At 41.0% G+C, this 17049-nt stretch overlaps 3 pseudogenes; all 3 read left to right on the plus strand.

The window, feature by feature from the left end:
- Positions 1-2835: 2835 nt before the first annotated feature.
- LOC149173073 (putative DNA helicase MCM8 pseudogene) lies at positions 2836-5190 on the plus strand (annotated as a pseudogene).
- Positions 5191-8421: 3231 nt separating this feature from the next.
- Positions 8422-10772, plus strand: LOC149173074 (putative DNA helicase MCM8 pseudogene; annotated as a pseudogene).
- A 3234-nt stretch (positions 10773-14006) lies between these two features.
- LOC149173075 (putative DNA helicase MCM8 pseudogene) lies at positions 14007-16343 on the plus strand (annotated as a pseudogene).
- Positions 16344-17049: the final 706 nt, after the last annotated feature.

A 17049-nucleotide genomic window follows, 5' to 3' on the forward strand; every position in this document is an offset into this window, starting at 1 on the left:
GGAGAGGAAAAGTTCCCAGTAAACCGGAATCCTTAACTAAACCTACACCTACGTCCTTATAAGGGATTGTCGTCTTACCGACATGCTGGATACTCTCTGAAGAGGCTGGGTCGGATGAAAAGTATGTCAGCTGATCAATAGTCACGATCTTACCGTTATGTGGAAACTTGATTATTCTGAAGACCGATGAAACAACCGTTGTCATAGCATATGACCAACTTCGACCCAAAAGAAGGTTGTAGTCTAGAGGGGCATCAACCACTTCCACATCTAGAGTAACGGTTTTACCTTCTACCCCTATAGGCAATTCTTGTAGAATACCAAACGGACGGAACCCACGGCCATCAAAGGCCTTAAGGATGGTGGGGGATTGGTTCAACGATGGAGAACCAAGGGACCTCCAACATTGAATCGACATAATACACGTAGAAGCTCCCTCATCAATCACAGTCCGATGAATAGGTCTGTTTTTTACTATCACTGGAATTTGGAAAGCCATTTGATGGGGGAGACGTGGTGTACTATTTTCTAGATCAAAGATCATTAGGTTCGGGTCCTGAACATCAACAGCTCCGATAGCCGACAAAAGCAATTTTCGTTGTGCTGGGCATGATTGCAGCACTTCTAATGCCGACATTGCGGAGGGTGAAACAACTAAGTCCTCAACAATGTTGTAATTCTGGGCTGCTCTCGCATGTGGATTGAAAGCAGACCTTCGAAGTACACCCTTAGCGGGCGGCTTAATCACTAAGTCTGGGTTAGGTTTTTCGATCTGTAGTGGATCGGAACCAGGAGCTGAGGTTGATGGGTTAGAGTGAGAAGATTCTGCTTCCTTACCATCAACAGGATTCTTACTACCATAATCTTGCGATCGAGTCGCAATCCTCACATGAGACATCATCAAAATGGGTTCTTCACTGGCATTCGAAGAAGAACCTATCATCTTATTCTCCTGCTCCGGAAATGGATTTTTTAACACAGCAGGAGTGGGAGCACCTTTGACTATTTTCACAACCTCGGCCCGATGAGGGCAATCTCTCGTAAAATGATCCTCTTCACAAATAAGACAAGGATATCGAGGTTTGCACTTTTCGTCATTGGTTTCCGACTTTTCTGTTTTCTCCTTCGGAGCCTTGTCTGCTTTAGCCTTCTTCTTTCCTTTCTTTTTCCCACCGTTTTTTGATTTGGCCGTAGATGACTCTACAGCGTGAATATCGGCGGTAAGTTCAGGAGGAGAAGACTCTCCTATCGGAGAATCGGGCAAAGTGATAATTGGAGTATTCAAAGCCTTGGAAGACTTCTTCTTGCTCTTCGTAGTCACGATACCAATCATACCATCAGCGGCATGAGATCCCGAAGGAGCGGCAGCGATTTGATTCGACTTTGGAAGATCCGGAATCTTCTCGTGTAATGTACCCGACTGAGTGTAAACTAAGTCAAGGTATTGTGCCTGAGCAATGACTTGCTCCTCAGTAACTACTCCGGCCTTAGCTACATCTTCAGTAATCTTCGATAATAATGATTTGACAAACCATTCAGCTAAGATTTGGTCCGGGATAAAAACTTTCACTAACCTCCTACGACGTCTCCACTCATGAATGTGATCAGAAATATACGTGGACGTCGATTGTTTTAGTGAAGTTAATAACTCCGTGTCGTTATCGTATCTGACCGGCAACTGAAAGTGAGTTAAGAACGACGTAGCTAACTGACTAAAGTTGTAAAAAGAGGCCCGTGGTAACTCAATGTACCACTTGGCCGCGAGACCAATGAGTGTACGTTGAAAAAGACGTAAGCGGATGGAATCATCTGAGATAGAATTCGAAGCACACCAGAGGTGGTAAGTCATCACGTGATTGGACGGATCCTCTCCAGCCTTACCTTCAAACTTGGGTATATCACTGGGCAACTTGTTTGGCATTGGCGGCCAGAACAGAAGATATTGAATTGGATCGTTCGTTAGGCGCGTCAAGTCTGGTAAATCTAAAGTTGCAATAAATGGTAACTGCCGGTTAGGATCTCTAAAACTCTGGGTCACAATACCAGCCCCAGGAGGAGGATATCCAGGATAACTAGGAACAGGAGTTGCATTTGGGATATTATATCCTCCTGGAAAACCAGGATTAACCGGACCGTACTGGGGTTGTTGAGGTTGTTGATAAGTGTACCCAGGATACGGTTGATACTGGTAAACCGGTTGTTGGACAGCTTGCCCAGGTTGGTACTGTCCCTGGTACGGAGGTTGAACAAATTGAGGTTGAGTAGTCACAACCGTACTTATACCAGGCTGACCTATAGGCATCTGGACCGTGGTTTGAATCGTAGATCCAGACAACGGTAAAGATGTCTGAGGTGTGGTAACAGGGACAGTAGAAACTGGAGCCGTCGATACTCCAGAAGTAAGTATGGTAGATGTAGCGGTAGTTGCCGCAGTCGTTTGGGATGGAGTGCTAGGTGCAATTGGCGGCTGAGTAACTACCGAAGTTACAGAAGTTTGAACATTTGGTTGGACAGGTTGCGGTTGCTGGATTGGACCAGAAACTACGGGTTGTCCAGCTTGAGGAACCATCTGTACACTTGGCTGCAACACCTGTTGACCCTGTGATGGATCCTGTTAGACTCCGTCTCAACATGAGATTGATTCTTCTTCAAAACAGGGTTTTGAAGAAGAAATCATTTAAATGTGCTGTTTAGATTATGTAATTTATGCTCCAGCTCTTCAAAAAGGCAGTGATTGCAGCTCCTACCTCTGTAAAAGCACAAAGAAACAAAGCATACATCAGACTCTACGGTTGATGAATTTGGTCAAGTTTTATCTTTATGGTTTCAAATATCATGGTACAGAGGTTCTCTACAGTGGCACATCCAGTCATTCGTTTCGAAGCTTTGCAGGCCCTTAGAGCAGCAATACACAGTTATACATCCATTATGTCTTTATGTTGGCATCTTAAGAAAACATGTACAGTTAAGGAGTTCTATGTAGCATTGGATGCGGTGCCTAAAGAAGCTCTCTTGTGCTTGCCAGCTTCTGTCCACGAGGTATTGGCGTGTGACAAGCCAACAGCTTATCATGGAAAAATCAATATTAGATTATATAACCATCCTGACTCTATGCTGGCACTTAAGAATTTGAAATCTGCTTTTATTGGAAGACTTGTATCTGTGCATAGAACAGTTGTGAAGATGAGCATAGTTAAACCTTTAGTGGTACAAATGAATTTTACATGTACAAAATGTCGATCGACAGTGACATGTCGGTTTCCTGATGGGAAATACTCACCACCATCCAGTTGCATTCTTCCGAGTTGCAAAAGCAAAACGTTTATTCCTGTCAGATGTGAAGCACAGACCTTGATTTTCAGAAAATCAGGATACAGGAGCTCTTGCACGCTCAAAATCATGAAGAGGGAAGAATGCCTCGAATTGTAGAGTGTGAATTAACTGAAGATCTAGTGGATGCATGCATACCTGGTGATGTGGTTACAGTTTGCGGGATAGTAAAAATAATCAACACTGATATGGATGTTGGAGGAGGAAAATCAAAAGCAAAAAACCAGGGTTTGTTTTACCTATATCTTGAAGCTGTTTCTATCATGAACTCAAAATCTCAATCTACATCCGAAGACTCACAAGATGGTAAAATTTCTAGTACAAGAGGTGCTTCTTCACTGAACATACAGTCATTCACTTCAAGGGACCTGGAATTTATAGTGAAGTTTGCAGAAGAACATGGGTCAGATATCTTTCGCCAAATTTTGCATTCAATATGCCCATCCATATATGGGCATGAATTTGTGAAAGCTGGAATAACTCTGGCACTGTTTGGAGGTGTGCAAAAGCATCTCATGGATCAAAATAAAGTTCCCGTAAGAGGAGATATTCATGTAATTATTGTTGGTGATCCTGGACTGGGAAAGAGCCAGCTATTACAAGCTGCTGCATCTGTTGCACCCGAGGAATCTATGTCTGTGGTAACACAACTACTAATGCTGGCCTCACTGTTGCAGTGGTCAAAGATGCTATGACAGGCGATTATGCCTTTGAAGCAGGGGCAATGGTTCTTGCTGATCGTGGAGTGTGCTGTATCGATAAATTTGATAAAATGTCTGCTGAACATCAGGTTCTTCTTGAAGCAATGGAACAACAGAGTGTATCTGTTGCAAAAGCAGGATTGGTAGCAAGTTTATCAGCTCGAACATCAGTATTGGCAGCAGCAAATCCTGTTGGTGGTCATTATAACCGTGCAAAAACTGTAAATGAGAATTTGAAGATGAGTGCAGCACTTTTGTCACGTTTTGATCTTGTGTTTATTTTGCTTGATAAACCTAATGAGCTCTTGGACAAACGTGTATCTGAACATATCATGGCGCTTCATACAGGTTCAGAAGATCGGCGTAATTCTACCAGAGAGTCTTTATGTCATATCAGTCAAAGTCCAGAGGAAGGGAATCTAAGAAATGGATCACTAGTAGCAAGGCTGAAATTGAACCGTCTTAGAGATTGCGATTTTGTTCCTTTGCCAGGACCGCTTCTTCGCAAATTCATTTCTTATGCAAGACAATTTGTTTTCCCCAGAATGTCAAGTGCTGCAGCAGAGGTACTGCAACAGTTTTATCTGAAACTGAGGAACCACAGCACTGGAACCGATGGAAATCCAATAACGGCAAGGCAACTTGAGAGTCTCGTACGATTGGTAGAAGCTCGTGCTCGATTGGAACTTCGAGAAGAGATAACAAAACAAGACGCTCTGGATGTCGTAGAAATTATGAAAGAATCTTTATATGACAAATTTGTAGATGAGCATGGTTGCGTGGATTTTGCACGCAGTGGTGGAATGAGCCAACAAAAAGAGGCCAAACGCTTTCTCAGTGCTCTTCAGAAAAAGTCTGAATTACAGCAGAATGCCTGCTTCCCAATTTCTGAGCTTTTTATTCTTGCAGATGAAATAAGCCTTAAAGTTCCAGATGTGGATGCACTAATTGATAATCTGAATAGTGCTGGGTACTTGATTAAAAAGGGACATAAAACATACGAGGTAGTTGCATCTTCTTATTCTGGAACCCAACGCAACAGCCAGGCACGCTCCAGATGCTAACTTGCAACGAACATCTTGAATGCATTGTATAGTTGCAAAGTTACTACATTACAATAACAGAGGTTGCAGAATTGCTTCAAAAGCAATTGACATAATCGAGAATGGTTTGAATCACCAGAGTTCGGGATTAGAGAGACCAGTTTTTGTGAAAAATAAGCTGGCGCAAGTTTTTGCTATTTTAATCTTTATCTTGTATCCGGCCGGTGGCCATTGGTTTTCCTAGATTTGCTGTCTGCTGTGAGCAAAGGTCCCATGGTTGTAGATATGTTTTGCCGTATTTTTAATGCACTTGATGACGAGTTGATTAGTTTGGATTATCCTCGTAATTCTGAGGAAATCAGCATTGCAGGACGGATAAAGGATGCAATGAGAGAACAATGTGTGCCTCAGATTGTAAGAGCGTGAAAAAAGATCTTCAGTGCTTAGAGGTTCTACAGCCAATCGTATTTTAGCCATAGTATCAAAGAGGATGGATCCAAAATCTAAGATTTCTCTTCTTAGACAGTTACAAGTAGGTCGGGTATGTGGTGTGGTGCTTGGCAAAGAAGATTCTGAAATCACTTCAAGACTTGGTGCTCTTGTTACGGGATTTACAGAAGAGGTTTTAGAATGTGCTCGAAAATTTGATTCAAATGAAATTCCTAATGAAACACCCGCAGTGAAAGAAATTATTACAGAAATGCTGGATGAAGTTATGCCCTCAGTATTTTATTTTATGCAGTATGGGACTGAGGATGGTGATTCTAATATGCAGCAAGAGGTGATGGCGCCATTGAAATTATTAATCTCATATTTGAGTCACACATGACAGGAGGAAAAAGTAAGCAGCCATTACGTCAAAGCGCAGAAATAGGCATGAAATAAGTTTGAAGATATACTTTCCAGATGAGAATGAAACTTAAAAAAAGGACGATTGAACACCTAGCAGCAGAGAATAAGATTTCGATTGCCTATGTTATTTTTAGCAAAGGGAAGGACACCTGTAATGCCACCTATTCACCAGATTTGCCTCAAACTTAGCCAAATCATCAACAGAATTCAGTGGAAAGAGCGCCATTCTCCCTTCAGGAAAGCGCTGATTATTTTTAGTTTATTTTGTTAATAAGGATAATAAAACAAATCCCTCATCTTGGGGTCGACTTGTTTTCCCCCAGTTGTAGTTTGTTTGATATTTTTGAGGTTAGTTAAAACAGCGCCCTTGTTTTGGGCAGCTTTTTTATTTAATGTATTAAAAATTCATTTGTAGAGGAGTTTTTTTTTTTTTAGAGTGAGTGAAGAGAGGAGAGTTTTTTCTGAGCGCTGGGAGCTGCTGGAGAAGCAGAGAGCTTTGTAATGTACAGTTTTCTGCAGAGAATTTAATGGAATTTCACAGCTCTGTTTGCTGAGATTCATGTGGTATGTTGATTTAGCATGAGTTTTTCCCTTTGTCTCATATGTAATCAGTTATATTCCATTTCATTTCATGACCCTTTCAAGCTGAACAAATGAAGTGATTAGGTAGGAATTCATAGTATTATATGCTCCTCCTATAAGTTTGTTCGCATTCGATGTTTTCTACTGTTTAAGGAGGATTCAGAGTTATTGTCTGCCCTCCTTAACTCCTCACCAGTCTTGCCATCCCGTTTGAAACCAGATTTGGTGTTAAATTGCATGCCTACCTTGCCTCAGTTGACAACCTGTGTAGTCATTATATTTTTCTGTTTGAAGCTATGATTTTGCCCATGTAGCTCAGAAAAGCCCCGTCATTCCATTAAAAAACCCCAAAAATCATTAAATCCAAACCCCCTATCAATTTACTAGCCTAAAATCTTTATTCTTAATTGGTCAGCCTAATCCTATTGAAAGATCTACCGAATCTGACCCGAGAGAGCCTTCTCATACCTCGTAGGGCTAGCTACGAGGTGAAATGGTTTGATGTAGCCTTGAAGATTTACCTTCCTCAGCCTAGGGTGAAATCTCAAGCGCTAACATATTGGCGACCATACTGGGGAGAACAAACTTGTCTGTTGATTGATGTGTTTGTTTCACGAGTCTTAGACGGAGCCTGAAGTTATGCCAGAAGCCTTTGAAAACGCTCTTGTTTTACATCAGCGTTAGTAGATAAACGCTGCTTCAGTCTATCTCCGTGGGATTTGTGAACATAGCGCTTCATTGACACTTTACCCCAGTACATATATCAAGTTCAGATCTGATGCTGATGGTGGACAGCAGTCAGATACTTATGCAGGTTGAATCATTCACCTGGCGACTCCAACTTGATTCAGACATTCCAGTGCCTGTTGATATGTTCATGCAATGGTAGGGTATGTGGCAGACCCTGCACTTTGTGAAGTTCTAGATGGAGTTAGAGAGATGTTAGCAGGTATTGAAATTAATGAAGAATTTTTCAGTATTTTCCTTCAATGTGTGAAATCTCCGAAGCTTCATCTTGAAGGCAAAACTAGATTTTATGAGTTAGTTGTTGAAAGAGTTGAAAATGAGATTCAGTATCTCGATGAGCAGATCTACTCTTATGATTTCCAAGACCCTAAAAAGTTCTTGGAAATCCTTCCTCCATCGAAACAAGCAATAACAGACTTGCCTATAGAGGTATACATTGACAATGTGCAGCTGGAAGTATGTATTGCAGAGTTGGGGCAGCCAACAGAGGGCGGTGTCCGTGATCCTATTGCAGCATACATCGACACATTTTTCACTTTGATTGACAGATCGGGCTGTCTTGTACCTGACCGGGCTCAGTATGTGCATGAAGGGCTGCCAGCAACTGCATCTGTGACTTCGTGGCAGCATTCTCAAGCGGCTTCATTGTCAGGTTTAATTGAATGGTTAATATGGCATTTTAGCATTACTTGATCTATTCTTTGTACAGCAGATTAGAATAGGTTATGTACATAAATAAGCAGCCATAAGGGCAGCATCTTGTTTCAGTTGGCTTTTAGTTTGTTTGAATTCAGTTTCAGTGTGAAAATAAGTCTTCAGCTGTGTTGATTTGTTGATGATGACTCCATTGCCCAATGGTGGAGGCACGGTCTGCTCTACCAAAGTTCTGCGGTTCTTGGCACCTCCAGGAAGCTGCAGCTGCCATCCCAAGTGGAGCCAATGTTAGACTCCGTCTCAACATGAGATTGATTCTTCTTCAAAACAAGGTTTTGAAGAAGAAATCATTTAAATGTGCTGTTTAGATTATGTAATTTATGCTCCAGCTCTTCAAAAAGGCAGTGATTGCAGCTCCTACCTCTGTAAAAGCACAAAGAAAACAAAGCATACATCAGACTCTACGGTTGATGAATTTGGTCAAGTTTTATCTTCATATGGTTTCAAATATCATGGTACAGAGGTTCTCTACAGTGGCACATCCAGTCATTCGTTTCGAAGCTTTGCAGGCCCTTAGAGCAGCAATACACAGTTATACATCCATTATGTCTTTATGTTGGCATCTTAAGAAAACATGTACAGTTAAGGAGTTCTATGTAGCATTGGATGCGGTGCCTAAAGAAGCTCTCTTGTGCTTGCCAGCTTCTGTCCACGAGGTATTGGCGTGTGACAAGCCAACAGCTTATCATGGAAAAATCAATATTAGATTATATAACCATCCTGACTCTATGCTGGCACTTAAGAATTTGAAATCTGCTTTTATTGGAAGACTTGTATCTGTGCATAGAACAGTTGTGAAGATGAGCATAGTTAAACCTTTAGTGGTACAAATGAATTTTACATGTACAAAATGTCGATCGACAGTGACATGTCGGTTTCCTGATGGGAAATACTCACCACCATCCAGTTGCATTCTTCCGAGTTGCAAAAGCAAAACGTTTATTCCTGTCAGATGTGAAGCACAGACCCTTGATTTTCATAAAATCAGGATACAGGAGCTCTTGCACGCTCAAAATCATGAAGAGGGAAGAATGCCTCGAATTGTAGAGTGTGAATTAACTGAAGATCTAGTGGATGCATGCATACCTGGTGATGTGGTTACAGTTTGCGGGATAGTAAAAATAATCAACACTGATATGGATGTTGGAGGAGGAAAATCAAAAGCAAAAAACCAGGGTTTGTTTTACCTATATCTTGAAGCTGTTTCTATCATGAACTCAAAATCTCAATCTACATCCGAAGACTCACAAGATGGTAAAATTTCTAGTACAAGAGGTGCTTCTTCACTGAACATACAGTCATTCACTTCAAGGGACCTGGAATTTATAGTGAAGTTTGCAGAAGAACATGGGTCAGATATCTTTCGCCAAATTTTGCATTCAATATGCCCATCCATATATGGGCATGAATTTGTGAAAGCTGGAATAACTCTGGCACTGTTTGGAGGTGTGCAAAAGCATCTCATGGATCAAAATAAAGTTCCCGTAAGAGGAGATATTCATGTAATTATTGTTGGTGATCCTGGACTGGGAAAGAGCCAGCTATTACAAGCTGCTGCATCTGTTGCACCCCGAGGAATCTATGTCTGTGGTAACACAACTACTAATGCTGGCCTCACTGTTGCAGTGGTCAAAGATGCTATGACAGGCGATTATGCCTTTGAAGCAGGGGCAATGGTTCTTGCTGATCGTGGAGTGTGCTGTATCGATAAATTTGATAAAATGTCTGCTGAACATCAGGTTCTTCTTGAAGCAATGGAACAACAGAGTGTATCTGTTGCAAAAGCAGGATTGGTAGCAAGTTTATCAGCTCGAACATCAGTATTGGCAGCAGCAAATCCTGTTGGTGGTCATTATAACCGTGCAAAAACTGTAAATGAGAATTTGAAGATGAGTGCAGCACTTTTGTCACGTTTTGATCTTGTGTTTATTTTGCTTGATAAACCTAATGAGCTCTTGGACAAACGTGTATCTGAACATATCATGGCGCTTCATACAGGTTCAGAAGATTGGCGTAATTCTACCAGAGAGTCTTTATGTCATATCAGTCAAAGTCCAGAGGAAGGGAATCTAAGAAATGGATCACTAGCAGCAAGGCTGAAATTGAACCGTCTTAGAGATTGCGATTTTGTTCCTTTGCCAGGACCGCTTCTTCGCAAATTCATTTCTTATGCAAGACAATTTGTTTTCCCCAGAATGTCAAGTGCTGCAGCAGAGGTACTGCAACAGTTTTATCTGAAACTGAGGAACCACAGCACTGGAACCGATGGAAATCCAATAACGGCAAGGCAACTTGAGAGTCTCGTACGATTGGTAGAAGCTCGTGCTCGATTGGAACTTCGAGAAGAGATAACAAAACAAGACGCTCTGGATGTCGTAGAAATTATGAAAGAATCTTTATATGACAAATTTGTAGATGAGCATGGTTGCGTGGATTTTGCACGTAGTGGTGGAATGAGCCAACAAAAAGAGGCCAAACGCTTTCTCAGCGCTCTTCAGAAAAAGTCTGAATTACAGCAGAATGCCTGCTTCCCAATTTCTGAGCTTTTTATTCTTGCAGATGAAATAAGCCTTAAAGTTCCAGACGTGGATGCACTAATTGATAATCTGAATAGTGCTGGGTACTTGATTAAAAAAGGGACATAAAACATACGAGGTAGTTGCATCTTCTTATTCTGGAACCCAACGCAACAGCCAGGCACGCTCCAGATGCTAACTTGCAACGAACATCTTGAATGCATTGTATAGTTGCAAAGTTACTACATTACAATAACAGAGGTTGCAGAATTGCTTCAAAAGCAATTGACATAATCGAGAATGGTTTGAATCACCAGAGTTCGGGATTAGAGAGACCAGTTTTTGTGAAAAATAAGCTGGCTCAAGTTTTTGCTATTTTAATCTTTATCTTGTATCCGGCCCGGTGGCCATTGGTTTTCCTAGATTTGCTGTCTGCTGTGAGCAAAGGTCCCATGGTTGTAGATATGTTTTGCCGTATTTTTAATGCACTTGATGACGAGTTGATTAGTTTGGATTATCCTCGTAATTCTGAGGAAATCAGCATTGCAGGACGGATAAAGGATGCAATGAGAGAACAATGTGTGCCTCAGATTGTAAGAGCGTGAAAAAAGATCTTCAGTGCTTAGAGGTTCTACAGCCAATCGTATTTTAGCCATAGTATCAAAGAGGATGGATCCAAAATCTAAGATTTCTCTTCTTAGACAGTTACAAGTAGGTCGGGTATGTGGTGTGGTGCTTGGCAAAGAAGATTCTGAAATCACTTCAAGACTTGGTGCTCTTGTTACGGGATTTACAGAAGAGGTTTTAGAGTGTGCTCGAAAATTTGATTCAAATGAAATTCCTAATGAAACACCCGCAGTGAAAGAAATTATTACAGAAATGCTGGATGAAGTTATGCCCTCAGTATTTTATTTTATGCAGTATGGGACTGAGGATGGTGATTCTAATATGCAGCAAGAGGTGATGGCGCCATTGAAATTATTAATCTCATATTTGAGTCACACATGACAGGAGGAAAAAGTAAGCAGCCATTACGTCAAAGCGCAGAAATAGGCATGAAATAAGTTTGAAGATATACTTTCCAGATGAGAATGAAACTTAAAAAAAGGACGATTGAACACCTAGCAGCAGAGAATAAGATTTCGATTGCCTATGTTATTTTTAACAAAGGGAAGGACACCTGTAATGCCACCTATTCACCAGATTTGCCTCAAACTTAGCCAAATCATCAACAGAATTCAGTGGAAAGAGCGCCATTCTCCTTCAGGAAAGCGCTGATTATTTTTAGTTTATTTTGTGAATAAGGATAATAAAACAAATCCCTCATCTTGGGGTCGACTTGTTTTCCCCCAGCTGTAGTTTGTTTGATATTTTTGAGGTTAGTTAAAACAACGTCCTTGTTTTTGGCAGCTTTTTTATTTAAGGTATTAAAAATTCATTTGTAAAGGAGTTTTTTTTTTTTTTAGAGTGAGAGAGGAGAGTTTTTTCTGAGCGCTGGGAGCTGCTGGAGAAGCAGAGAGCTTTGTAATGTACAGTTTTCTGCAGAGAATTTAATGGAATTTCATAGCTCTGTTTGCTGAGATTCATGTGGTATGTTGATTTAGCATGAGTTTTTCCCTTTGTCTCATATGTAATCAGTTATATTCCATTTCATTTCATGACCCTTTCAAGCTGAACAAATGAAGTGATTAGGTAGGAATTCATAGTATTATATGCTCCTCCTATAAGTTTGTTCGCATTCGATGTTTTCTACTGTTTAAGGAGGATTCAGAGTTATTGTCTGCCCTCCTTAACTCCTCACCAGTCTTGCCATCCCGTTTGAAACCAGATTTGGTGTTAAATTGCATGTCTACCTTGCCTCAGTTGACAACCTGTGTAGTCATTATATTTTTCTGTTTGAAGCTGTGATTTTGCCCATGTAGCCCAGAAAAGCCCCGTCATTCCATTAAAAAACCCCAAAAATCATTAAATCCAAACCCCCTATCAATTTACTAGCCTAAAATCTTTATTCTTAATTGGTCAGCCTAATCCTATTGAAAGATCTACCGAATCTGACCCGAGAGAGCCTTCTCATACCTCGTAGGGCTAGCTACGAGGTGAAATGGTTTGATGTAGCCTTGAAGATTTACCTTCCTCAGCCTAGGGTGAAATCTCAAGCGCTAACATATTGGCGACCATACTGGGGAGAACAAACTTGTCTGTTGATTGATGTGTTTGTTTCACGAGTCTTAGACGGAGCCTGAAGTTACGCCAGAAGCCTTCGAAAACGCTCTTGTTTTACATCAGCGTTAGTAGATAAACGCTGCTTCAGTCTATCTCCGTGGGATTTGTGAACATAGCGCTTCATTGACACTTTACCCCAGTACATATATCAAGTTCAGATCTGATGCTGATGGTGGACAGCAGTCAGATACTTATGCAGGTTGAATCATTCACCTGGCGACTCCAACTTGATTCAGACATTCCAGTGCCTGTTGATATGTTCATGCAATGGTAGGGTATGTGGCAGACCCTGCACTTTGTGAAGTTCTAGATGGAGTTAGAGAGATGTTAGCAGGTATTGAAATTAATGAAGAATTTTTCAGTATTTTCCTTCAATGTGTGAAATCTCCGAAGCTTCATCTTGAAGGCAAAACTAGATTTTATGAGTTAGTTGTTGAAAGAGTTGAAAATGAGATTCAGTATCTCGATGAGCAGATCTACTCTTATGATTTCCAAGACCCTAAAAAGTTCTTGGAAATCCTTCCTCCATCGAAACAAGCAATAACAGACTTGCCTATAGAGGTATACATTGACAATGTGCAGCTGGAAGTATGTATTGCAGAGTTGGGGCAGCCAACAGAGGGCGGTGTCCGTGATCCTATTGCAGCATACATCGACACATTTTTCACTTTGATTGACAGATCGGGCTGTCTTGTACCTGACCGGGCTCAGTATGTGCATGAAGGGCTGCCAGCAACTGCATCTGTGACTTCGTGGCAGCATTCTCAAGCGGCTTCATTGTCAGGTTTAATTGAATGGTTAATATGGCATTTTAGCATTACTTGATCTATTCTTTGTACAGCAGATTAGAATAGGTTATGTACATAAATAAGCAGCCATAAGGGCAGCATCTTGTTTCAGTTGGCTTTTAGTTTGTTTGAGTTCAGTTTCAGTGTGAAAATAAGTCTTCAGCTGTGTTGATTTGTTGATGATGACTCCATTGCCCAATGGTGGAGGCACGGTCTGCTCTCCCAAAGTTCTGCGGTTCTTGGCACCTCCAGGAAGCTGCAGCTGCCATCCCAAGTGGAGCCAATGTTAGACTCCGTCTCAACATGAGATTGATTCTTCTTCAAAACAGGGTTTTGAAGAAGAAATCATTTAAATGTGCTGTTTAGATTATGTAATTTATGCTCCAGCTCTTCAAAAAGGCAGTGATTGCAGCTCCTACCTCTGTAAAAGCACAAAGAAAACAAAGCATACATCAGACTCTACGGTTGATGAATTTGGTCAAGTTTTATCTTCATATGGTTTCAAATATCATGGTACAGAGGTTCTCTACAGTGGCACATCCAGTCATTCGTTTCGAAGCTTTGCAGGCCCTTAGAGCAGCAATACACAGTTATACATCCATTATGTCTTTATGTTGGCATCTTAAGAAAACATGTACAGTTAAGGAGTTCTATGTAGCATTGGATGCGGTGCCTAAAGAAGCTCTCTTGTGCTTGCCAGCTTCTGTCCACGAGGTATTGGCGTGTGACAAGCCAACAGCTTATCATGGAAAAATCAATATTAGATTATATAACCATCCTGACTCTATGCTGGCACTTAAGAATTTGAAATCTGCTTTTATTGGAAGACTTGTATCTGTGCATAGAACAGTTGTGAAGATGAGCATAGTTAAACCTTTAGTGGTACAAATGAATTTTACATGTACAAAATGTCGATCGACAGTGACATGTCGGTTTCCTGATGGGAAATACTCACCACCATCCAGTTGCATTCTTCCGAGTTGCAAAAGCAAAACGTTTATTCCTGTCAGATGTGAAGCACAGACCCTTGATTTTCAGAAAATCAGGATACAGGAGCTCTTGCACGCTCAAAATCATGAAGAGGGAAGAATGCCTCGAATTGTAGAGTGTGAATTAACTGAAGATCTAGTGGATGCATGCATACCTGGTGATGTGGTTACAGTTTGCGGGATAGTAAAAATAATCAACACTGATATGGATGTTGGAGGAGGAAAATCAAAAGCAAAAAACCAGGGTTTGTTTTACCTATATCTTGAAGCTGTTTCTATCATGAACTCAAAATCTCAATCTACATCCGAAGACTCACAAGATGGTAAAATTTCTAGTACAAGAGGTGCTTCTTCACTGAACATACAGTCATTCACTTCAAGGGACCTGGAATTTATAGTGAAGTTTGCAGAAGAACATGGGTCAGATATCTTTCGCCAAATTTTGCATTCAATATGCCCATCCATATATGGGCATGAATTTGTGAAAGCTGGAATAACTCTGGCACTGTTTGGAGGTGTGCAAAAGCATCTCATGGATCAAAATAAAGTTCCCGTAAGAGGAGATATTCATGTAATTATTGTTGGTGATCCTGGACTGGGAAAGAGCCAGCTATTACAAGCTGCTGCATCTGTTGCACCCCGAGGAATCTATGTCTGTGGTAACACAACTACTAATGCTGGCCTCACTGTTGCAGTGGTCAAAGATGCTATGACAGGCGATTATGCCTTTGAAGCAGGGGCAATGGTTCTTGCTGATCGTGGAGTGTGCTGTATCGATAAATTTGATAAAATGTCTGCTGAACATCAGGTTCTTCTTGAAGCAATGGAACAACAGAGTGTATCTGTTGCAAAAGCAGGATTGGTAGCAAGTTTATCAGCTCGAACATCAGTATTGGCAGCAGCAAATCCTGTTGGTGGTCATTATAACCGTGCAAAAACTGTAAATGAGAATTTGAAGATGAGTGCAGCACTTTTGTCACGTTTTGATCTTGTGTTTATTTTGCTTGATAAACCTGATGAGCTCTTGGACAAACGTGTATCTGAACATATCATGGCGCTTCATACAGGTTCAGAAGATCGGCGTAATTCTACCAGAGAGTCTTTATGTCATATCAGTCAAAGTCCAGAGGAAGGGAATCTAAGAAATGGATCACTAGCAGCAAGGCTGAAATTGAACCGTCTTAGAGATTGCGATTTTGTTCCTTTGCCAGGACCGCTTCTTCGCAAATTCATTTCTTATGCAAGACAATTTGTTTTCCCCAGAATGTCAAGTGCTGCAGCAGAGGTACTGCAACAGTTTTATCTGAAACTGAGGAACCACAGCACTGGAACCGATGGAAATCCAATAACGGCAAGGCAACTTGAGAGTCTCGTACGATTGGTGGAAGCTCGTGCTCGATTGGAACTTCGAGAAGAGATAACAAAACAAGACGCTCTGGATGTCGTAGAAATTATGAAAGAATCTTTATATGACAAATTTGTAGATGAGCATGGTTGCGTGGATTTTGCACGCAGTGGTGGAATGAGCCAACAAAAAGAGGCCAAACGCTTTCTCAGCGCTCTTCAGAAAAAGTCTGAATTACAGCAGAATGCCTGCTTTCCAATTTCTGAGCTTTTTATTCTTGCAGATGAAATAAGCCTTAAAGTTCCAGACGTGGATGCACTAATTGATAATCTGAATAGTGCTGGGTACTTGATTAAAAAAGGGACATAAAACATACGAGGTAGTTGCATCTTCTTATTCTGGAACCCAACGCAACAGCCAGGCACGCTCCAGATGCTAACTTGCAACGAACATCTTGAATGCATTGTATAGTTGCAAAGTTACTACATTACAATAACAGAGGTTGCAGAATTGCTTCAAAAGCAATTGACATAATCGAGAATGGTTTGAATCACCAGAGTTCGGGATTAGAGAGACCAGTTTTTGTGAAAAATAAGCTGGCTCAAGTTTTTGCTATTTTAATCTTTATCTTGTATCCGGCCCGGTGGCCATTGGTTTTCCTAGATTTGTTGTCTGCTGTGAGCAAAGGTCCCATGGTTGTAGATATGTTTTGCCGTATTTTTAATGCACTTGATGACGAGTTGATTAGTTTGGATTATCCTCGTAATTCTGAGGAAATCAGCATTGCAGGACGGATAAAGGATGCAATGAGAGAACAATGTGTGCCTCAGATTGTAAGAGCGTGAAAAAAGATCTTCAGTGCTTAGAGGTTCTACAGCCAATCGTATTTTAGCCATAGTATCAAAGAGGATGGATCCAAAATCTAAGATTTCTCTTCTTAGACAGTTACAAGTAGGTCGGGTATGTGGTGTGGTGCTTGGCAAAGAAGATTCTGAAATCACTTCAAGACTTGGTGCTCTTGTTACGGGATTTACAGAAGAGGTTTTAGAGTGTGCTCGAAAATTTGATTCAAATGAAATTCCTAATGAAACACCCGCAGTGAAAGAAATTATTACAGAAATGCTGGATGAAGTTATGCCCTCAGTATTTTATTTTATGCAGTATGGGACTGAGGATGGTGATTCTAATATGCAGCAAGAGGTGATGGCGCCATTGAAAT

Source organism: Pinus tabuliformis, chromosome 4_2 (genome assembly GCF_031772625.1).
Source record: "Pinus tabuliformis cultivar Carrire ecotype Pingquan chromosome 4_2, CPIR1, whole genome shotgun sequence".
Taxonomy (NCBI): Eukaryota; Viridiplantae; Streptophyta; class Pinopsida; order Pinales; family Pinaceae; genus Pinus; species Pinus tabuliformis.